A 23,647-nucleotide genomic window follows, 5' to 3' on the forward strand; every position below is an offset into this window, starting at 1 on the left:
CTTCCAATATCCAGGAGGATAACTATATGTTTTTCCTTGGGTTCACCTTCTTATTTAGCTTCTCTAGGATCACGAATTAAAGGCTCAATGTCCTTTATTTATGGCTAAAAACCAATTATGAGTGAGTACATCCCATGTTCAACTTTTTGGATCTGGGTTACCTCACTCAGGATAGTGTTTTCTATTTCCATCCAATTGCATGCAAATTTCAAGATGTCATTGTTTTTTCATGATGAGTAGTACTCTAATATGTATATATTCCACACTTTCTTCATCCATTCTTCCATTGAAGGGCATCTAGGTTGTTTCCAGGTTCTGGCTATTACAAATAATGCTGCTATGAACATACTTGAACAAATGCTTTTGTAATATGATAGAGCATCTCTTGGGTATATTCCCAAGAGTGGTATTGCTGGGTCCTGGGGTAGGTTGATCCAGAATTTCCTGAGAAACTGCCATACTGATTTCCAAAGTGGTTGCACAAGTTTGCATTCCCACCAGCAATGGATGAGTGTGCCCCTTACTACACAACCTCTCCAGCAAAGGCTATCATTGGTCTTTTTGATTTTAGCCATTCTGACAGGTGTAAGATGGTATCTCAAAGTTGTTTTGATTTGCATTTCCCTGATCTCTAAGGAGGTTGAGCATGACCTTAAGTGTCCTTTGGCCATTTGAATTTCTTCTGTTGAGAATTCTCTGTTCAGTTCAGTACCCCATTTTTTAATTGGGTTAATTAGCGTTTTAAAGTCTAGTTTCTTGAGTTCTTTATATATTTTGGAGATCAGGCCTTTGTCTGTTGCAGGGTTGGTGAACATCTTCTCCCAGTCAGTGGGTTGCCTTTTTGTCTTAGAGACAGCGTCCTTTGCTTTACAGAAGCTTATCAGTTTCAGGAGGTCCCATTTGTTCAATGTTGCCCTTAATGGCTGTGCTGCTGGGGTTATGTGTAGGAAGTGATCTCCTGTGCCCATGTGTTGTAGAGTACTTCCCACTTTCTCTTCTATCAGGTTCAATGTGTTCAGACTGATATTGAGGTCTTTAATCCATTTGGACTTGAGTTTTGTGCATGGTGATAGATACGGATCTATTTTCATTCTTCTACAGGTTGACATCCAGTTATGCCAGCACCATTTCTTGAAGATGCTCTCTTTCTTCCATTGAATACTTTTAGCTCATTTATCGAAAATCATGTGTTCATAGGTTTGTGGGTTAAAGTCCGGGGCTTCTATTTGATTCCATTGGTAGACTTCTCTGTTTTTATACCAATACCAAGCTGTTTTCAATACTGTAGCTCTGTAATAGAGTTTGAAGTCAGGGATGGTAATGCCTCCAGAAGTTCCTTTATTGTATAAGATTGTTTTGGCTATCCTGGATCTTTTGTTTTTCCATATAAAGTTGATTATTGTCCTCTCAAGGTCTGTGAAGAATTTTGATTGGGATTGCATTGAATCTATAGATTGCTTTTGGGAGAATTGCCATTTTTACTATGTTGATCCTCCCAATCCAAGAGCAAGGGAGATGCTTCCATTTTCTGGTATCCTCTTCAATTTCTTTCTTCAAAGACTTAAAGTTCTTGTCAAATAGATCTTTCACTTCCTTGGTCAGAGTTACCCCAAGATATTTTATGCTATTTGTGGCTATCGTGAAAGGTGATGCTTCTCTGATTTCCCTCTCTGCTCCCTTATCCTTAGTGTATAGGAGGGCAACTGATTTTTTGGAGTTGATCTTTTATCCTGCCATGTTACTAAAGGTGTTTATCAGCTGTAGGAGTTCTTTGGTGGAGTTTTGGGGGTCGCTTATGTACACTATCATATCATCTGCAAATAGTGAAAGTTTAACTTCTTCCTTTCCAATTCGAATCCCCTTGATTCCCTTATGTTGTCTTATTGCTGTTACTAGAACTTCAACCACTATATTGAAGAGGTATGGAGAGAGTGGGCAGCCTTGTCGTGTTCCAGATTTTAGTGGGATGGCTTTGAGTTTCTCTCCATTTAATTTGATGTTAACTGTCAGCTTGCTGTAAATAGCTTTTATTATATTTAGGTATGACCCTTGTATCCGTAATCTCTCCGAGACCTTTATCATAAAGGGGTGTTGAATTTTGTCAAATGATTTTTCAGCATCTAATGAAATGATCATATGGTTTTTTCTTTCAGTTTATTTATATGATGTATTATATTGATAGATTTGCGTATGTTGCACCAGCCCTGCGTTTCTGGGGAAGCCTACTTGATCATAATGGATAATTTTTCTAATGTGTTCTTGGATTCAGTTTGCCAGTTTTTATTGAGAATTTTTGCATCGATGTTCATGAGTGAGATTGGCCTGTAATTCTCTTTCTTGGTTGGGTCTCTGTGTGGTTTTGGTATCAGGGTAACTGTAGCTTCATAAAAGGAATTTGGCAATGACTCTTCTGTTTCTATATTGTGAAATACATTAAGGAGTATAGGTATTAGCTCTTCTTGGAAGTTCTGGTAGAATGCTGCATTGAAACCATCTGGTCCTGGGCTTTTTTTGGAAGGGTGGTTTTTGATAACAGATTCTATTTCTTCATGACTAACAGGTCTATTTAGATTGTTCACCTGGTTCTGGTTTAACTTTGGTATGTGGTACTTATCTAAAAAAGTGTCCATTTCTTTTGCATTTTCCAGTTTTGTGGTATACAGGCTTTTGTAGTAATATCTAATGATTCTCTGAATTTCCTCTGTGTCTGTGGTTATGTCCCCCTTTTCATTTCTGATCTTATTAATTTGCGTGTTCTCTCTCTGCCGTTTGATTAGTTTGGATAAGGGTTTGTCGATCTTTTTGATTTTTTCCAAGAACTAACTTTTTGTTTCATTGATTCTTTGTATTGTTTTCTGTGTTTTTATTTTGTTGATTTCAGCCCTCAGTTTGATTATTTCCAGTCTTCTACTCCTCCTGGGTGAGTCTGCTTGTTTTTTTTTCTAGAGCTTTCAGGTGGGCTGTTAAGTCTCCAATGTGTGCTTTCTCTGTTTTCTTTAAGTGGGCACTTAGTGCTATGAACTTTCCCCTTAGCACTGCTTTCATAGTGTCCCATAGGTTTGAGTATGTTGTCTCTTTATTTTCATTAGATTCAAGGAAGAATTTTATTTCTTTCTTTATTTCTTCCTTGACCCAGGTGTGGTTCAGTAGTTGACTGTCCAGTTTCCATGAGTTTGTCGGCTTTCTGGGGGTAGCCTCATTGTTGAATTCTAACTTTAATCCGTGGTTATCCAATAAGACACAGGTGGTCCATAAATATTTTTTGTATCTGTGGAGGTTTTCTTTGTTACCAACTATGTGGTCAATTGTCGAGAAGGTTCCATGAGCTGCAGAGAAGAAGGTATATTCTTTCCTATTTGGGTGGAATGTTCTATAGATGCCTGTTAAGTCCATTTGATTCATTACCTCCATTAATTTTCTTATTTCTCTATTAGGTTTCTGTCTGATTGACCTGTCCATTGGTGAGAGAGGAGTGTTGAAGTCTCCTGTTATTAGTGTGTGTGGTTTGATGTCTGCCTTGAGTTCTAGTAATGTTTCTTTTACATAAGTGGGTGCTTTTATATTAGGGGTATAAATATTCCTGATTGAGACTTTGTCCTGATGAATTGTTCCTGTTATAAGTATAAAATGACCATCTCAATCTCTTCTGATTGATTTTAGTTTGAAGTCAGATCTGTTAGAAATTAGTATGGCCACACCCACTTGTTTCTTAGGACCATTTGCTTGAAAAACCTTTTCACAACCCTTTACTCTGAGTAGATGTCTGTCTTTGTGGCTGAGGTGTGTTTCTTGTAAACAGCAGAATATTGGATCCTGTTTTCGTATCCAATCTCTTAACCTGTGCCTTTTTATAGGTGAATTGAGTCCATTGATATTAAGTGATATTAATGACCAGTGGTTGTTGACTCCGGTTATTATTTTTTTGGTAGTAGAGTTTGTGTGTTTCCCTTCTTTGAGTTGTGCTGGTAAAGGGTTGCTAGTTGTCTGAGTTATTGTAGGCAGTGTTGGCAATGTTGGCTTCCTTGGGTTGTGATTTTCCTTATATCACTTTCTGTAAGGCTGGATTTGTGGCTACGTATTGTTTAAATTTTTTCTTATTCTGGAATATTTTGTTTTCTTCATTTATAGTGACCAAAAGCTTGGCTGGGTATAGTAGTCTGGGCTTGCATCCGTGGTCTCTTAGTTTCTGCAGTTCCTCTATCCAGGACCTTCTGGCTTTCATGGTTTCCATAGAGAAGTCCTGTGTAAGTCTGATAGGTTTATCTTTTTTTTTTTTTTTTTTTTGGTTTTTCGAGATAGGGTTTCTCTGTGGCTTCGGAGCCTGTCCTGGAACTAGCTCTTGTAGACCAGGCTGGTCTTTAATCTGTATGTTTTGTGTTTTGATTATTATATGGCGAGGGGATTTTTTTTTTTGATCCAGTCTATTTGGTTTTCTGTCTGCTTCTTTAATATTCATAGGAATATCTTTCTTTATGTTGGGAAAGTTTTATTCCATAATTTTGTTAAATATATTTTCTGGGCCTTTGAGCTGTAATTCTCCTTCTTCTATCCCTATTATTCTTAGGTTTGGTCTTTTTATTGTGTCCCAGATTTCCTGAATGTTTTGTGATGAGAATTTGTTGGCTTTGCTGTTTTCTTTGATCAGTGCGTTCATTTTCTCTATGGTGTCTTCAGAATCTGAGATTCTTTATTTTATCTCTTGCATTCTATTGGTTATGCTTGTTTCTTTAGTCTCTGTTCATTGACCTAGATTTTCCATATCCAGCTGTCCCTTCGTTTGTGTTTTTGTCCTTGCCTCCATTTCAGTTTTCAATTCTTGAACTGTTTCCATTACCTGTTTGATCGTTTTTTCTTGGTTTACCAGGGTATCATTTACGTATTTACTCATTTCTTCAAACTTTTTGCTATACTTCTCATCCATTTCTATAAGGGCATTTTTTTTACATGTTGTTTAAGGGTCTCTATTGCTTTCATAAAGTCAATTTATCCACTTTTTCTGGTTTAGGGTGTTCAAGACCTTCTGTTGTAAGATCACTGGGTTCTGGTGTTTTCATATTGTTTTTTGGATTGGTGGGGGAATTCTTGCCTTGGCGCCTGCCCATCTTTTCCTTAAAATGCTATCCGATGGATCTTATGGAACAGGATCAGGTTCCCCTGCTGGCCAGGGACCTTGCTGACAGAAGGCCTACCTTGCTGCAGGCAAGCTATTGAAGCAAAGGAACTCCCACCAGCCCCGATGCCCTCAGCACCCCATCCCAGCACCCAAACAGGCTGAGCTGGCAGATCTTGTGGTCCTGCGGAAGGGAGGAAGAAGGGAGGAGGTTCCTGGGTACAAGCTGGGATGGGTTAGGGAGAGAGAGGCCTTAGCAGAGGGGAGCAGCCCCTGCTAAATGACCGGGGTGTGAAGGGGGTCGTGGAATGTCCGTCCTCCGTTTCCGGGCTCCTGCCGCAGGTCAAGAAAATGTCACCCCTCTGATGGGTCTTCTTGAACAGGGTCAGGTTCCCTTGATGGCCAGGGATTTCACTGACAAAAGGCCTACCTTGCTGCAGTAAAGGAACTCCCACCCACCCCGTTGCCCTCAGCACCCCGTCCCAGTGACCAAACAGGCTGAGCTGGTGGATCTTGTGGCCCTGCGGAAGGGCGCAAGTGAGATCTTATATTTATAGTCCCCTTTCACATTTCAGGGGTAGCTATTAAACATCAGTAAAGGTGGAAGTCATCTTTGAATTCTACCAATCACAGATATAAAATCATAAATTAAAAAATGTTCTATACTACAAAGCAGAATAAATGTAAAGAAAACTTCATCTGATTGTATTTTAATAAAATTTCTGGAAAATAAAAAAAAAAAAACAGTTGGAGTCCCAGAACCATGCATCAAACTTACTGGGTTTCCCAAGACCTCATATGCTTCCCTCAACACCCCAGAGTAAACATCATGTATTTCAGAAAGAGACTAGTAAGAGGAGATTGGTTATGGTGGGAGAGAGAATAGAAAAGATAAGGGGAATAATAATCAAATGCATTATATGCATGTATAAACTTTTCAAAGAACAAACTTATGAAGATAATAGAACAACACCTCTCAGCATATTAAAGTAACTGCAAACATACAAGTCTATACCTGGTGAACTTTATGTAAAGGTTTTTAATGTGGATGTAAAATATATGTTTTTTAGATAGTCCTTAATCTGTGGAACCTATAACCAAAAACTGAGTAAAATATTAAAGATCCTCAGGCAGAAAAATAAAATGATCCTAAATGAATACTTAGGTATGAAATCCAATAAAGAAATTACACATCTGTATAGACATGAATGCTTAATAACTGTATAAAATGTTTATATCATATGAGATATATGTATTTAAAGGAGAGAGATAACATGAAATTGGGTGGATAGAATGTTTGAGAGCATATAGAAGGAGTTAGACTAGCTGATAGAATATGATCAAAATACAATGTATAAAACATTTAAATGAAAAATACTAATAGCATTTGAGAAGAGGAGGGTAAATGGAATTAGTATAAATATTCTAATTTTCACAACATATTAATGGGATTACACTGTAGTATTTCCATATATGCATACAGTTTGAAATGATGAAATCCATCCTTCCCTATCTATCTTCCCACACATATATACCCTTTCAGACCTTGATTAATCATTATTCAGTATTTAGATCAACTATGTTTGGCCTCCACATATGAGAGAGGATGTGTGCCTAGTTGTACCCATTTTACTCCAAATGACAGAATTTCATCCTTCTGTTTGGCTGAAAAAAATCGCTCTTCCTCTCTCTCTCTCTCTCTCATTCTCTGTCTCTCTCTCTGTCTCTCCCTCTGTCTCTCTCTCTCTCTCTCTTTCTCTCATATAAAGGTAAGGAAAAACATGAAATATTTGTCTTTTTTAAGTCTGGCATATTTTGTCTAACATAATTGTCTTCATTTCTATGCATATTCCCACAAGCAATATGATATATAGCTGTGTGGGTTTACTTCTGTTCTATTCTATTCCATTACACTGTCTGCCTATTTTTCCTGTTGGTGCCATGCTGGTTTTGTTACTATGGCTCTGTGGTATATATGTCCTTGGATGAATGTGGTATGTAATTTTCTTAATATGCTTTTTAATTCAGTTTGTATTTTATTGAAAAATTTTCATTTATACTCATTAAGAAAATTGGTTTCCAGTTTTCATTTTTGTTGTATCTTTACTTGATTTTTTATGTCATGTTAATATTGACTTTATGGAATGGATTGCTAGCATTCCTTTCCTCTGTCTTATGAAAAATTTGAGAAATATTGGTCTTAGCTCTTCTTTAAAGGTTTGGTAGAATATAGTGATAAATGTATTTGTTCCTAGGTTTGTTGTTCCAATCTCACTTCTTGTTGTGGGTCTGTTTAATGTTTTATATCTTCTTGATTTAATTTTGGTACTTCATATGTATCTTGTAATTTATCAGTTTCTTCTAGATTTTCCAGTTTTTAATGCAAGTTCTCAAAATATGATACTCTGGATTTATACAGTAGATTGAAATCTATTGTAGTGTTTTATTTTTATCTCTAATTTTCTTATCGTGTCTTCTCTCTTTCTTAGATTCACATCCTAGTGTTTTCTGTTACTATGACAAAACACTGTGATGAAAATTAAGCTGGGAAGAAAGGGTTTATTTGGTTTATACTCTCCAGTCACAATCATGTTCTATTATTTAAGGAACTCAGCATAGGGATTCAAGCAGGGGCAGAGTCAGAAACCTTGTAGGAAAGCTGCTTACTAACTTTCTTCCTCTGGCTTGCTCAGCTACCTTTCTTGTGTAGTCTAGGCCCAACTACTTATGGATAGCACCAATCACAGTAGGCTGGGCCCTCCAATATCAATCATTAATCAAGAAATACCCCCACAAACATGCCAACAAGCCAATCTGATGAAGATAATTGCTTAATTCAGTTCTCATCTTCCAAGATGACTCTAGTTTGTATCAAGTTAACAAAGTCCTATACAGTTGATACCTTGTCAGCTTGCTGTTCAACCTTCAACCATAACCTTTCTTTTCTTCTTTGTCCCCAAGATCTCATGTTACTATCATAATCTAAGACACAGTCCAACTTTAAAAATCCAAGAGTCTCTAAAAATTACACTTTAAAAGCCAAGTTCTCTTTTAAACGTAAGTGTATTTCTTACAGGCTCATCAAGAAGTGTAAACCTAGTGCCTGGCATCTGGAACTTTGTCGCAATCTTCTAGGTTCAAAGTGTTCAAACAAGCTTCACTTCTCTGACTCTGTAATCCACAGAACACACAGCTTGTCTGGTAGGCCCAGTCTGGCTCCACTCCACACTTACTTTTGTCTTTGGTGGTCATACCATGGTCATGACATCTCCAATATCCTGGGGTCTGAACTGCAACTAAATATGTACCTTCCTCAATGACCTCCTGGTCTTTTTGAAGGGACTATAACTCTGTCACATGGTTCCAAACTTTAGCTTCTCTCAATGACTACTTCAATCCTTGTGTGTCTATTACAACTAAGGCTGAACCTTCACCAGTGGCCTCTCCTGCCCCTTAAATGTCAGAGATCAGCTTCAACAAACATACCATTTACCAGGGTAGGGGCATATGGATTAGAAAAGTTAATAAAGGATATGAAGATGCAAGTTAAAATAAAACAGAAAACATAGGCTAGTACTGGGAGGGAGTTCCAGTAAATACTGAAATTACCTGCATTTAATTATTCATACACTTTTATAACCTAATACAACAGGGGGAAGAAGACAAAAGACTGCTTTAACATGCCATCAAGCCATTTGTTGGAGGAGGGCCCTAGTTAGTTCCTAGCAGCTTAGCCCCAAAATAATCACACAGAAACTGTATTAATTAAATCACTGCTTAGCCCATTATCTCTAGCTTCTTATTGGCTAACTCTTACATATTAATTTAACTCATTTCTACTAATCCATGTATTGCCACATGACAGTGGCTTACCAGCTAAAGTTCCCAGCATCTGTCTCTGGCAGCTCCATTGCTTCTCTCTAACTTTGCCTTCCTCCTCCAATACTATAGGCCAAGCCAGTTTCTTTATTCATTAACCAATAAAAGTAACACATAGACAGAAGGACCTTCCACACCATTTCCCCTTTTCTGTTTAAACAAAAAGGAAGGCTTTAACTTTAACATAGTAAAATTACATATAACAAAACAGGTATCAAGCAAGAACTACAGTTATAATATTTATATCTACTTTATCTTTTATTATAACTAAGGAAAACTATATCTATGTATTAACTCCATCAAAGACTCTAGAAGGATATAATATTACCTAAGTTAACAGGAAGTACATTGTAAGCAACTTCCAAAACTCTAGAATTGACAGACATCTCACTGCCTGGACAGTCACCCAAAGTTCTTTTGTAACATTGTGGCATCCATCTTCAGCCTACAGGCCCATAGTATCCAGCAGACTTTTTTATGAAGCAGTAAATTTCAAAGACTGTTTTGCCTATATTGGCAGTTTGTCAGTCACTTTTTGTGTGTCCTGAATGTGTCTGGCAGACTCTTTCATGAAGCAAGAACCCAGAAGGATCATCTCACCTTTAGGCAAGTTCAGCAGTCATTTCTCTGTGGGTCCTGCATGTCCAGCTTATCAAGCAGTCCAGGCAAGAGCAGTTTTTGCAAATGGTCAAACAACTCTATAAGGAGTCTCTTTAATGCCCATCTTCCTCTTGAAGTAATTGGTGTGGCCAGGAGCAGATATGTCTCATTGTCATGAAAAGTCCTAAGTTTTTTTGAAGTGTCATATTCTGAAGGTCTCCAGAAGATTTGAAGAATACCTAACTGAAATATATCTCTATACATCTAGAAAACCTAACTAACATGACTACAAGCTTGACATTATAAATGGCTATCTATTAATCTATATTTCTTAATTATACATTACATTTTTAAATGAACTACACAATCACAATACCTTAATGAAGAGCAGAAACATACATGTACATGTAACAAAATGGACCTTAAATTTGTATCACTAAACCAGGATCCATACCAATGAAAATCTATAGCATATCCCCCTTTAAATGTAAACAAATATTTATAAACAAAAAGCATTCTGTTGTTTAGGTAGTGAACCTACCCTGAACCAAGTATCCTGAAGACAGCCACTCCAATGTTTAACCCTCCTATTTCAAAAGAAGGAGCAAAAGTATGCTTGAATATCCTGACCATTGGTCATGGTGGAATGGATCTACCTGTATGGGCCATCTTAATGTCAAAAAGACCAAGTAACCACACCCTAGGTCAGGATGTGTAGTCACACTTGTTGTCAACAACTTATAACAAGCTAAAACAGTCTGACCTTCAGACAAGATGGAAATAGGCTCACATTCTTATGCTTCTATGCTTAAAGTGCCAAAACTCAGCTGTTTTCCATGACCCCTTCATTTCGGAAGCTTTCATGCCACCAAAATCAGTACCACTTGGGAACCTTACACAATTTTTGCAAAGTTCTGCCATTTTGATATACTTCCTTGCCCCTCCTTCCCCACTCCACCCCACTGGACTACAGCTTCAGTGTACAGACCCTGAAAAAAACACCTTTCATGAAGATTTTGCCTCTGTGATACTGATGTTATTAATCACATTTGATTTTTTTCTGCTCCAGATTATCAGTATCCATTGTCACAGTAAAGCAAAGGTTTCACTTTCACAATTGTCAATTCAAATATATCACATAAACATCCCCAAGAAGTCTTTAAGGGACTCTTAAACGTCTCTGTGAAACTCGTAAGCCAGGCCACCATCATCTGCATTTTTCTCAGCATTATCTTCCAAGTTCCCATAACAGCCCATTAAGCTCTAATCACTCCATAGATTTTCAAGCCAAAAGCTCCAAACTCCTTCATTTTCCTTTCACGAAACTTTCCAGGCCTTAAAAGCCACATGATCAGATCTATCACAACCCCCAAGTTCCTGGTGCCAACTTCTTTAATAGTTACTTTTCTGTTACTATGATAAAGCACCGTGACCAAAAGCAATTTATGGTAGAGATTATTTTGACTTTCAGTTTCAGAGAGATAAGAATATATCAAGTCAACAGAGAGGTGTGCCAGTAAGCAGCAAGCAAGGTAGAAGGAGCAGGAAGCTGAGAGATCACTTTAATTGCAAACATGAAACAGAAAGTGAACTGGAAGTGAGATGAGACTATAAACTCTCAAAGCCCTCTGCCAGTGACTATATCCTCCAATACAGCTCTACCATCTAAACCTACCTAAATAAAACCACTAGTGAAGGACCAAGTGCTCACACATCTGAGCCAATGAGAGACATTTATCACTCAAACCACCATAGTTTGACTAAGGTCTTATGAAATAAGAGTCACAGTTTATTAGGCCCTAATGTGGAATTTAAGAACCAAACCAGGGTCCTCTGCAAGAGAAGCAAGTACTATTAACTGCTGAGCATCTTTTTCTAGTCCCCTACATCTACTGCTTTTGAGTTTGACTTGTTCATGTTTTTCTGAAACATTGAGATGCATCATTATTTTTTGAGATTCTCTGATTTTTTTCAGGAATACATTCATAATATAAACCTTCCTATCAGAAATGCTTTTGTTGTATTCACAAGGTTCTGTTAAGTTGTGCTTTTATTTTCATTTGTTTTAAGGAATTTCTTTTAAATTTTCATAGAACATTCAGTAGAATATTCCATGTTCTACTAGAAGAATGTATATTCTGTTTTTTTTTTGACTGGAATATACAGTATACTTGTGTTAGGCTCATTTGAACTATAATTGACTTTTCTTTTACATGACATATTTATAGATGAGGATGGGGTAGGAAAATTACTATTATTGCACCAGTAACTCTCTGAGATTTTATATTTATTAATATTTTATGAAATTGAGAATACCAACATTTAGTCAATATATTTGTAATTGTTATATATTCTTGATTGTTTTCTTTATTAATATGGCTTCTTTATCTCTTCTGACTAATTTTGGTTTGAACCCTACTTTTTCTGATATTATAATGGCAACAATAGCTTACTTTCAGTTTATATTTACTTAAAGACTGATTTCTATCTTTTCATTCTCATTCTGTGTCTTTTCGAGTGAGGCATATTTTCAGAGACAATATGTAGATGGATCCTGTTTTTTAATTCAGTCAGACAGTCTATGTCTTTTAATTGAAGAGTTGAAGTCATTTACATTGTTTTTTATTATAAAATAATAGTTTCTCATTTTACATACAAATCCCAGTTCACACTCCCTCTCCTATCTCCATTCCCCCCACCTCCCCCCACCCCACCCCCATCCAGTCCTCAGAAAGTGTAGGGCATCTTCCCATGAGTAGTCAGCAAAGTCTGGCATATCACTTTGAGGCAGGACCAAGCCCCACCCCATCCATATCTAGGCTGAGCAAGGTATCCCTCCAAAGAGAATGAGCTTCAAAAAGCCAGTTCAAACAGTAGGCATAAGTCCTGGTGTCTAAGCCTCACAATTGTCACCCACATTCAGAGGGCCTACTTTGGTCTTATGCAGGATCCCCCAGAGTTAGTGAGCTCACACTAGCTCAGGTCAGGTGTTTCTGTGGGTAGCCACATCATGGTCTTGACCCATTTGCTTATGTCATTTCTCCTCCCTCTCTTCAATTGGACTCTGTGAGCTCAACCCAATGCTTGGCTGTGTATCTCTGCATCTGTTTCCATCAGTTACTGGATGGAAATTCTATGATGACAATGAAAATAGTTATCAATCTGATTACAGGGGAAGACCAGTTCAGGTACCCTCTCCACTATTGCTTAAGGTCTTACCTGAGTCATCCTTGTGGATTCCAGGGAATTTCCTTAGTGTCAGGTTTCTCACTAACCCCCTAATGGCTCCCTCAATCAAGCTATCCATTTCCTAGCTCTCCCTCTCTGTCCTTCACCCATCTTGGTCATCCCATTCCCTCATGTTCTCCTCTCTTCCCTTCTCCCCTCTCCCTTCTCTTATGACCTCTTTCCCCCCTCCATGCTCCTAATTTTCTCAAGAGACTTTTTCTATTTCCCCTTCCTAGGGGGATCCATGTATGTATCTTACTGTGGGATAATGCTCTTGTACACTGTAAAGATTTTTCACTAGCATTGGTTTAATAAAATGCTGAGTGGCCAGTAGCCAGGCAGGAAATATAGGGAGGGGTAACCTGACTAGGAGAATTATGGAAAGAGGAAAAGCAGAGATGCAGTCATCAGCCAGATACAGAGGAAGTAAGATGAGAATGCCTCACTGATAAATGTTACCATGCCACATGGCTAAACACTCATAAGAATTATGGCTTAATTTAAGTTATAAGAGCTAGCTAATAATAAGCCTGAGCTAATAGGCCAACGGGTTTATAATTAATATAAGCCTCTGTGTGTTTCTTTGGGACTGAATGGCTATGGGACTGGACGGTACAGAAACTTTAGTCTACAGTCTCAGGATTCTCCTTATTACCTAGCTTCTCTGGAGTTGTGGACTATAAGATGGTTATTCTTTGTTTATATCTAATATCCACTTATGAATGAGTACATACCATGTTTATCTTTCAGGGTCTAAGTTACCTCACTCAGGATAGTTTTGCTAGTTCCATTTATTTGTGTGAAAATATCAAAATGTCATTGTTTTTACCAATGAGCAGTACTCCAATGTGTAAATGTACCACATTTTCTTTATCCATTCTTTGGTTGAGGGGAATCCAGGTTGTTTTTAGGTTCTGACTATTGTAAATAATGCTGCTATGAACATAGTTGAGCAAATGTTCTTGTGGTATGAGTGTGCATCCTTTGGGTATATGCACAAGAGTGTTATGTAGGCAGAGGCTGCAATGTGGTGCTAGTAGTATGTCTGGGTCTTGAGGTAGATTGAGTCTCAATTTTCTGAGAAACTGCTATACTGATTTTCAAAGTGGCTGTACAGGTTTGTACCCCCACCAGCAGTGGAGGAGTGTTCCCTTTACTCCACATCGTCTCCAGTATAAGCTATCATCAGTGTTTTTTATTTTAGCCATTCTGAGTGGTGTAAGATGGTATCTCAGAGTCATTTTAATTTGCATTTCCCTGATGGCTAAGGATGTTGAACAGTTCTTTAAACATCTTTCATCCATTTGAGATTCTTGTGTTAAGAATTCTGTTTAGATCTGTACCCCACTTTTTAATGGGATTATTTTGTATTTTATGTCTCGTTTCTTGAGTTTTTTGTATAATTAGGATATCAGCCCTCTGTCAGATGTGGGGTTGGTGAAGATCTTTTCTCATTCTGCAGGCTGCCATTTTGTCTTATTGACTGTGTCCTTTGCTTTACAGAAGCTTCTCAGTTTCAGGAGGTCCCATTCATTAATTGTTTCTCTTAGTGTCTGTGCTACTGGTATTATATTTAGGAAGTAGTCTCCTGTGCCAATGTGCTCAAGACTACATCCAACTTTTTCTTCTGTGAGATTCAGTGTGGTTAGATTTATGTTGAGGTCTTTGATCCATTTGGACTTGAGTTTTATGCATGTGTATAAATATGGGTCTGTTTAATTCTTGTACATATCAACATCCAGTTATGCTAGCAGCATTTGTTAAAGATGTTTTCTTATTTCCATTGTATAATTTTAGCTTCTTTGTCAAAAATCAGGTGTTTATTGGTGGGTGAATTAATATTAGGGTCTTCTATTTTATTTCATTGGATCACCTGTCTCTTTTTCTGCCAGTACCAAGCTGTTTTCATTACTTTAGCTCTATCATAAAAATTCATGTCAGGGATGATGATACCTCCAAAAGTGCCTTTATCATACAGGATTGTTTTGGCTATTTTGGGTTTTTTTGTTTTTCTATATGAAGTTGAGAATTTTTCTTTCAAGATCTGGGAAGAATTGTGTTGGGGTTTTGATGGAGATTGAATTGAATCTGTAAATTGCTTTTGGTAAGATTGCCATTTTTACTGTGTTGATCATACCTATTTAAGAGCAAGGTCTGATATCTTCTTCAATTTCTATTCTTCAAAGACTTAAAGTTCTTTTCATACAGGTCCTTCCCCCTTTTTTGTTAACATTACCCCAAGAGATTTTATGTTATTTGTGGTCATTGTAAAGGGTGATGTTTCTCTGATTTCTCATTTGTATATAGGAGGGCTACTGATGCTTTTGAGTTGATCTTGTATCCTACCAAATTACTGAAGGTGTTTTTCAGCTGTAGGAGTTCCCTGAACAAAATTTTGGGGTCACTTATATATACTATCATATCATCTTTAAATAGTGAAGGTTTGATTTCTTCCTTTCCAATTTGTATCTCCTTGATCTACTTTTGTTGTCTTATTCCCTAGCTAGAACTTTGAGTACTATATTGAATCGATATCAAGAGAATGGTCTACCTTGTCTTGTTCCTGACTTTAGTGGAATTGTTTTAATTTTCTCTCCATTTAATTTGATATTATCTGTCAGCTTGCAGTTTACTGCTTTTATTATATTTAGATACGTTCCTTGTATCCCTGATCTCTCCAAGACCTTTATCATAAATCGGTGTTGGATTTTGCTGAAGGCTTTTTCAATGTCTAATGATATGATCATATGGTTTTCTCTTTCAATTTATTTATATGGTAAATTACATTGACAGATTTTCATATGTTGAACCATCCGTGAATCTCCGGAATAAAATCAACTTGATTATAGTGGATAATTTTTTGATGTGTTCTTGGATTCAATTTGCCATTACTTTATTGAATAATTTTACATCAATGTTCACAAGGGAAATTGGTCTGTAATCTCTTTCTTAGTAATGTCTTTGTTTGGTTTGGGTATCAGGGTAACTGTAACATCATAAAAAGAGTTTGGCAATGTGTAGACAGAAGTTTCTGCTCCCCCCCCTCAGTCCCACAATCATTCAATCACAAACACACAGAGGCTTATATTAATTTTAAAGTGTTTGGCCTATTAGCTCAGGCTTATTATTAACTACTCTTACAATTTAAATTAACCCATAATTTTTGTCTGTATTCAGCCATATGGCTTGGTGCCTTTTATGAGTAAGACATTTTCATCCTGCTTCTTCTGCATCTGTCTGGTGACTGTGTCTCTGCCTTTCCTCTTCCCAGAATTTTCCTAGTCTTGTTGTCCCACCCTATACTTCCTACCTGGCTACTGGACAATCAACATTTTATTAAACCAAGATGAGTGGCAAATCTTTACAATGTTCAAGTGCATTATCCCACAGCAGCAATGTTTCTTTCATTTCTGCTTTGTGCAACAATTTGAGGAGTATAGGTATTAACCCTTCATTGAAGTCTAATAGAATTCTGTACTAAAACAATCTGTCCCTGGACCTTTTATGGTTGGGAGACTTTTGATGATTGCTTTTATCACCTTTTGAGTTGTAGGTCTATTTAAGTTGTTCATCTGGTAGTGATTTATTTTTGGTATGTGGTACCTATACAGAAAATTGTCCATTTCTTTTAGATTTTCTAATTTTGTGGAGTACAGATTTTTTAAGTATGACCTAATGATTTTCTGGATTTCCTCATTGTCTATTGTTATGTCCTCCTTTTCATTTCTGATTTTATTAATTTTGATAGTTTCTCTGCCTTTCAGTTAGTTTGGTAAGGATTTGTCTATCTTGTTGATTTTTTTTTTTTGATGAACCAGCTCCTTGTTTCATTGATTCTTTGATTATTTTTTGTTTCTATTTTATTGATTTCAGCCCTCAACTTGATTATTTTCTGTCATTTACTCCTCCTAGGTGAGTCTTCTTTTTGTTCTAGAGCTTTCAGGTGTGCTGTTAAGTCACTAGTGTGAGATTTCTTCACTTTATTCATGTAGGCATTTAGTGCTCTGAAATTTTCTCTTAGCACTGTGCTGTGGGATAATGTTCTTGTACACTGTAGAGATTTGTCATTCATATTAATAAAACACTGATTGGTCAGTAGCCAGGCAGGAAGTATAGGCAGGGTGACCAGGCTAAGAAAATTCTGGGAAAAGGAAAGGCAGAAATATAGTCACCAGCCAAATACAAAGGAAGATGAGAATACCTTACTAAGAAAAGGTACCAAGTCATGTGGCTAAACATAGATAAGAATTATGGGTTAATTTAAGTTGTAAGATCTAGCTAATAATAAATCTAAGCTAATAGTCCAAATAGTTTAGAATTAATATATGCCTCTGTTTCTTTGGGACTGAACAGCTGCAGGACAGAAATTTCTATCTACAGTACTGCTTTCATAGTGTCTTGTAGTCCTGTAGGTTGGGTATGTTGTGCCTTTATTTTTATTGAATTCTAGGTAGTCTTTAATTTCTTTCTTTATTTCTTCCTTGACCCATGAGTGATTCAGTTGGGCATTGTTCAGTTTCCATGAGTTTTTAGGCTTTCTTTAATTAGTGTTGTTGTTGTTGAATTCTAACTTGAAGTCATGGTGATCCAATAAGGATACAAGGAGTTATTTCAATTTTTTTCATCTGTTGAGGTTTGCTTTGTTATAGAATATGTGATCAGTTTTAGAGAAGGTTCCATAAGATGCTGAGAAGAAGGTCTATTCTTTTGTGTTTTGGTGAAATGTTCTATAGCTACCTATTAAGTCCATTTGATTCATGACATTTGTTAGTTCTCTTATTTCTCAGTTAAGTTTCTGTCTGGCCGACCTGTCCATTGGTGAGAGTGGAGTGTTGAAGTCTTCTACTATTAGTGTGTGGGGTTTGATGTGTGATTTAGGCTTTAGTAATGTTTCTTTTACATGTGTGGCTACCCTTGTATTTGGGGCATAGATGTTCATAATCGAGATTTCACTTTGATAGATTTTTCCTGTGATGAGTATGAAGTGTCCTACTCCATCTCTTTTGAATAATTTTGAAGTTTGTTTTGTTAGATATTAGAATAGCTACACGTGCTTATTTCTTAGATCCATTTGATTGGAAAATATTTTCCCAACTCCTTACAAGCTCTTATGGAAGCTGTTGGAGCAGCCTTCCTGTAGGAGGCTTGCCCACTGGCCAGCTATTACAACTGTGGTAGGTGGGGGAGGGGGGCATGGCTTTGCCCTAGGGCCTAGGGACTAGAGACTGTGTTGTCCAGCTGAGGGACTGGTCACTTACCTCTTAGTCTGCTCTGTACAGTCACAGTCTGTCTCTTGGAGAATCACTGAGGTTGTAGGAAATGGGTAGGTTTGGAGGCAGAATGGGACTTGTAGATTAAAGGGCCCTGTAGGGGGTTTTGGAGCAGCATATCTAAAGGAGGTTTGCCCATTGGCTGGTTAGTGCGCCAATGCAGGGCAGAGCAGGACTTAGGATTTTTCCCCAGGGCCTAGGACCTAGAGATTGGGCTCTCCAGCTGGTTAGCCGGTCACTCACCTCTTGGTCCACTCTGTTCAGTTGCAGTCTATGTTTCTACATTGTCATTTTTGAGTTTTGAGAATTTCTGTGTTTGGGGGATTGATTTTTCTGGTTGGTTGAATTATTATTTGTTATTTTCTTTCTCCCATATTAGTTCTAAAGTTTGCTGATTACTGTGTGGTCAAATAATCTTTTTGTACACTGTAAAGGTGTCATTTTTCCAACATACCTTCTGATTGGTTTAATAAAGAGTTGTATTACCAATAGCCAGGCAGGAAGAGGTTAGGTAGAGCTTCCAGGCAAAAAGAGAGAAGAAAAGGAGATTGATGGAGGTGGGTCTTGTATTAATCTGTTGTTTTCATTGGTTAATTAATAAAGAAACTGCCTAGGCCCATTTGATAAGCCAACCCTTAGGTGGGTGGAGTAAACAGAACAGAATGTTGGGAGAAAGAAGCCAAGTCAGTGAGTCGCCATGATTCTCCCATTCCAGACAGACACAGGTTAAGATCTTTCCTGGTAAGCCAGCTCGTGGTGCTACACAGAATATTAAAAATGGGTTAGATCAATATGTAAGAGCTATCCAATAAGAGGCTGGAACTAATGGGCCAGGCAGTGTTTAAAAGAATACAGTTTCCATGTAATTATTTCGGGTAAAGCCATGTGGGCGACAGGGCAGCCGGGTGGTGGGAAGCGGCCCGCCGCTCCTATTACTACAGGAGATGAATCTAGGTACAGGAGAAACACTGGAGGATATAAGAGGAAACAGGAATTGCAAGATGGAAGAAAGGTAAAAAGTCATGGAGCCAAATGTAGACTAATACAAATGGGTTAATTTAGTTTATAAGAGCTAGTTGGAGAAGCTTAACCTATATACGCTGAGTTTTTATATTTAATAACAAGTCTCTGTGTTATTTGTTTTTTTTTTTTTTTCGAGACAGGGTTTCTCTGTGGCTTTGGAGCCTGTCCTGGAACTAGCTCTGTAGACCAGGCTGGTCTCGAACTCACAGAGATCCGCCTGCCTCTGCCTCCCGAGTGCTGGGATTAAAGGCGTGCGCCACCACCGCCCGGCTCTGTGTTGTTATTTGGGAACTGACAGCACAGAGAAAAACTTGCTACAGTACTGTGTTGGACACTGTGGTAGTATGAATGTAATTGGCCCTCATAATCTCATAGAGAATGGCACTATTAGGAGGTGTGACTTTGTTGGAGTGGGTATGACCTTGTTGGAAGAAGTGTGTCACTATGGGAGCAGGCATTAAGGCTTCCTATGCTCAGGATACAGCAAAGTGTTTTAGTTGACTTCCTGCTGTCTACTCCAGGACCACATCTGCCTGCTCACTGCCATGCTCCCTATCATGACAATAATTGACTAAACCTCTGAAACTGTGAGTCATCCCAATTAAATGTTTTCTTTATAAGAATTGTCATGATCATTGTGTCTCTTCACAACAATGAAAACTCCTTATTATAACAAATATAATGTATTCTTACCTAGTTTATTCATCTACTCCTGTTACAAAATTTATTGTTTTATGTCCTTGTGATTGAGACACTCTTAAGAATTCATTATACACTACTGTCATCTTGCTGGTCATAAACTGTTTTAGGTTGTTTTTGTCTAGAGATATCTATATTTCTGTATATTAAAAGTATATTTGTGAAGAGAATCAACATAGAGGGATACATACTTCCATGCTTCCATGGTCAAGTGAAGCCTTTGGTCCATTCTCAACAGATGGAGCAACTGATTTTATTTTTTGTTTTAGAGGCTTATCTCAAGATAAAATGACTCCTAAGAGTAATATTCTCAACTGGACTTAATAGTCAAAAAGAAAAAAAATGCTTAATTTTGGCCATCTCCATGGTCTTTTATACCCAAACAGGAAATTATAACCAAAGATTAAAATGGCTCTTTTCTTAGCAGTTCATGAAATCACAAAATCTGTATGAGATGCTGTTCAGACAATATTTTTCTCATTAAGGATTTTCTTCTTAATAAGGAAGATGCTGCTCATATATAGAACATTATGACCTTGGCTCAGATTCTGGATTCATCACTTTGGAGTCCAGCATTGGAGACCAACGAAAAACCCTTGAGAAAAGTCCAATGAATAGACATTGTTAGCCCATCAAGAGATGCTAATGAACTTTAATTCTGACATGTGAAAATGTCCTTTGTTTGGGCCTCTTTTGGTTCTCTGCCTAAGATTTGGATTGCTAATATAACCTTATTTTGTCTTATAAAGGAAAATATTTCATTGGGGCTGGCTTACAGTTCAGAGTTTTAGTCTATTATCATCATGACAGGAAGCATGGTAGTATGTAGGCAGACTTGGTCATGGAAATGTAGCTTAGAATTCTACATATGGATCAGCAGGCAGCAGGAAGAGACAGGGAACCACTAGTCTGTGGCTCCCCTTTATCTTCACAGCCTGTTAGCTACTAGTCAACAAGGACAAGGGGTAGAAGCAATGACAGAAAGCCTTGAACAGCCTGTGAACATGAGGAAGACAGCTGTCCAGGAGACTCCTTCAGTGACTCTGCTCAACTTTACTCCAGAGTATAGGGAATATATAGGATTGGGAACAGTAGTTTGGAAATCACCTAATTTGCATTAAACAACATGCTTCTATCATAAAGCTCCTAGTTACAAGTCTTAGTTATCATATGTGGAAGTGTGGTCCTATTGTAATGTTCCTAGCACAATGTCTAATTACCATGTGGGCATCAGGGGGAAGAGTTTTTGCAGAGAACTGCTTCCAGGGTCATATTAGAGATAAGTCAGGCATCCAGTTCTAGAAACAGTTTCCAAATAAGGTCTACCAGAAAACAGGGTGCCTTCCACCAGGGAGAGGAAGTGTGCTATGTTGCCCAGCTTGGAGAGAGCTGCCAGTTCATGATAGACTGCAACCTCTGAGCAGCAGGACCTCCCAGGACTAGGCATGGCTTGAGCTTTTGAAACCTCAAATCCCTCTCCATATGACACACTTCTTTCGACAAGGCCACACCTACTCCAACAAGGCCACACCTTCTAATAATGCCTTTCCCAGTGGGCCTAAAGGGGCCATTTTTATTGAAACCACCACCTGTCCTCCATACACCTGTAGTCATAACATAGTGCAAAATGCATTTAGTCCAACCTCTAAAAGCCCTCATAGCCTAAAACAGTCTCAAACTTGTTTAAAAGTTCAAAGTCTCTTCTGAGATTCATGCAGTCTTTTAACTTTAACCCCTGTACAATCAAAACAAAAAAGCAGATCATCTATTTCAACATATAATGGCACAGGATATTCATTACTGTTCCAAAAGGGATGGAGGGAAGCATAATGAGAAAATATTGAACCAAAGCAGGACCAAAACCCAGCTGGGTAGACTCCAAACTCTACATCTCCATGTCTGATGTCAAATTGCTCTTCAGATCTCCAACTCCTTTCAGCTTTGTTGATTGCAACACACTTCTCTCTCTTCAACTAGTTCTACTTTTTATTAACAGCTTTCCTAGGCAGGTATCCCACAGCTCTGGCATTTCCAACACTTTAGGGTCTCCAAGGGAATCCAGGCTTCAACTTCATAGGAATGCTAACTCTTGCCTTTACTTTCTTATATTACTTTATCGGCACCAGCTAAGGAGTTCCTTTCCACCCTACATATAACAATTATTCAGATAAAACCACTGATGAACATTCAAGGTCCCTTAGAAAGAACCACTGCAGTAGTACCCCAACTGCTGCACCTGACAACCCTATTCACTTTAAAAGGCTATGTAGATCATGATCCCTGTTCCCTAATGAAAGCTAATGTTACCTCTTCAGAGGAGGGAAAGATGAGGACAGGAGATAATAATAATAATAATAAAACAGGACAGACTATTTATGTATTGGGGCCTCGATTCATGCCCTTGGCCACAAATTAAAAATGTCCTTGGTTCTGTACTTCCAGAGGCCAGAATTGCCAAAGAGTATTTGTGGGCCCTGATCCCTGGTCTGACTCCTAAATGATTTCAGCGTTGCTTCTTTAGATGAGGAGAATGATGAGAACAGGAGACAGAAACTGATCTGGTAGGGTTAGGACCTCAAAACAGAAGTTCCATACATTCCTTTGCTGGAGCAGTGCCAGAGTTAAACAGTTCTTTTTCTTTATTATCTCCTAAGTGAGTGCTTTTGCATAAAGCCTCTATATGACTACATTGAAGGCATAAGTCACAAACAATCCCACACCAGTTTGGAATTATGATTAATAGGATGGTTATTTATTTAAGGGGGAAAAACTTAAAGATCACCGTCCCAGACAACAGCTCTCTGCACAATCAGGAAGGGAGCCTAGTCACCAGAAGCGGAGCCAGAAGCCAGAGAGAGAGAAGAGGGAAGTGGCTGCTTTTTTAAAGAGAGAGAGACCACACTCCAATGGGCTGGTATCTCAGCGGCTATTGGCTGAAGGAGCGGAAGGAGCTCCCGCAACACCACATGACTGAAACTGAGAGGAGGCACATAAACACCTTGCTGGGACAACTGAACTAATCAACTCATACTCCTCCCCATACTTCATCCCAGTTTCTGCCATTAGTCCTTTAAAAAGGCCCCAGACTAACAACTTGATGTTATCCTGTCTCCTGGGACCCTTCCTCTTATACATGAGCCCTGTTCTCTGTCTATATTCTTCCCTCCCTCCTTCTCTCTTTTGACCCCTACCTATAAATATATAATAAACTTTTCTGTTTATATTAAACTCAAAAATATGTTTTCTCAAGATTGCAATCTCAAGTGGCAGTTGTTTACTTCCAAGGATTAAATATACCATTCCTTGCTTTCCTGGTTTTCATCATTGCTTATAAAAGGTATACCTGTGCTTTGTCCACCCACAGCTATAGTCTTCTTTCTGTTGTTCTGAGTAATTACATTTTCATATATAATTTTCAGTGTCTGAGGCTCATATTTACCTTTTCCAATGGATGTCCTCCCACCTTGATCCTGGTTGCTTTTCTACCAATCCCTCAGTTTGTGCCTGAGAATATCTGTGTCTGCAAATCTGTCAGACTCAGTTCAGTCCTTATAGTTGTGTCCTTGTTGTTTTCCAAGTTGTATTGGTATGACAAAATATCTGACAAAACAACTTTTGAAAATAAATATTTATTCTGGCAAATGATTTAAGGGAAGTCCTGGCAACAGGAACAACTAACTATAGCTTTGGTAACAGGAATAAGCAAGCAGAGAGAGATAAATTCTGTTATATATTTAATATGAGTTAATATTTATTGGGAAAAATAAGTAATGAATGAATTTACAACTTCTCAAGAGTGGATTTGGAAGGACTTATTTTATGTTGCAGGGTATATTTG

At 37.9% G+C, this 23,647-nt stretch overlaps 1 protein-coding gene across 5 annotated transcripts in view; it reads left to right on the forward strand.

Annotated features, from left to right (window-relative positions):
• Positions 1-23,647, forward strand: part of Tmlhe (trimethyllysine hydroxylase, epsilon) — a 206,093-nt gene that overhangs the window by 126,752 nt on the left and 55,694 nt on the right. The gene's annotated exons all lie outside the window — the stretch shown is intronic.

The sequence above is a fragment of the Chionomys nivalis genome, chromosome X, assembly GCF_950005125.1.
Source record: "Chionomys nivalis chromosome X, mChiNiv1.1, whole genome shotgun sequence".
In the NCBI taxonomy this organism is placed as follows: domain Eukaryota; kingdom Metazoa; phylum Chordata; class Mammalia; order Rodentia; family Cricetidae; genus Chionomys; species Chionomys nivalis.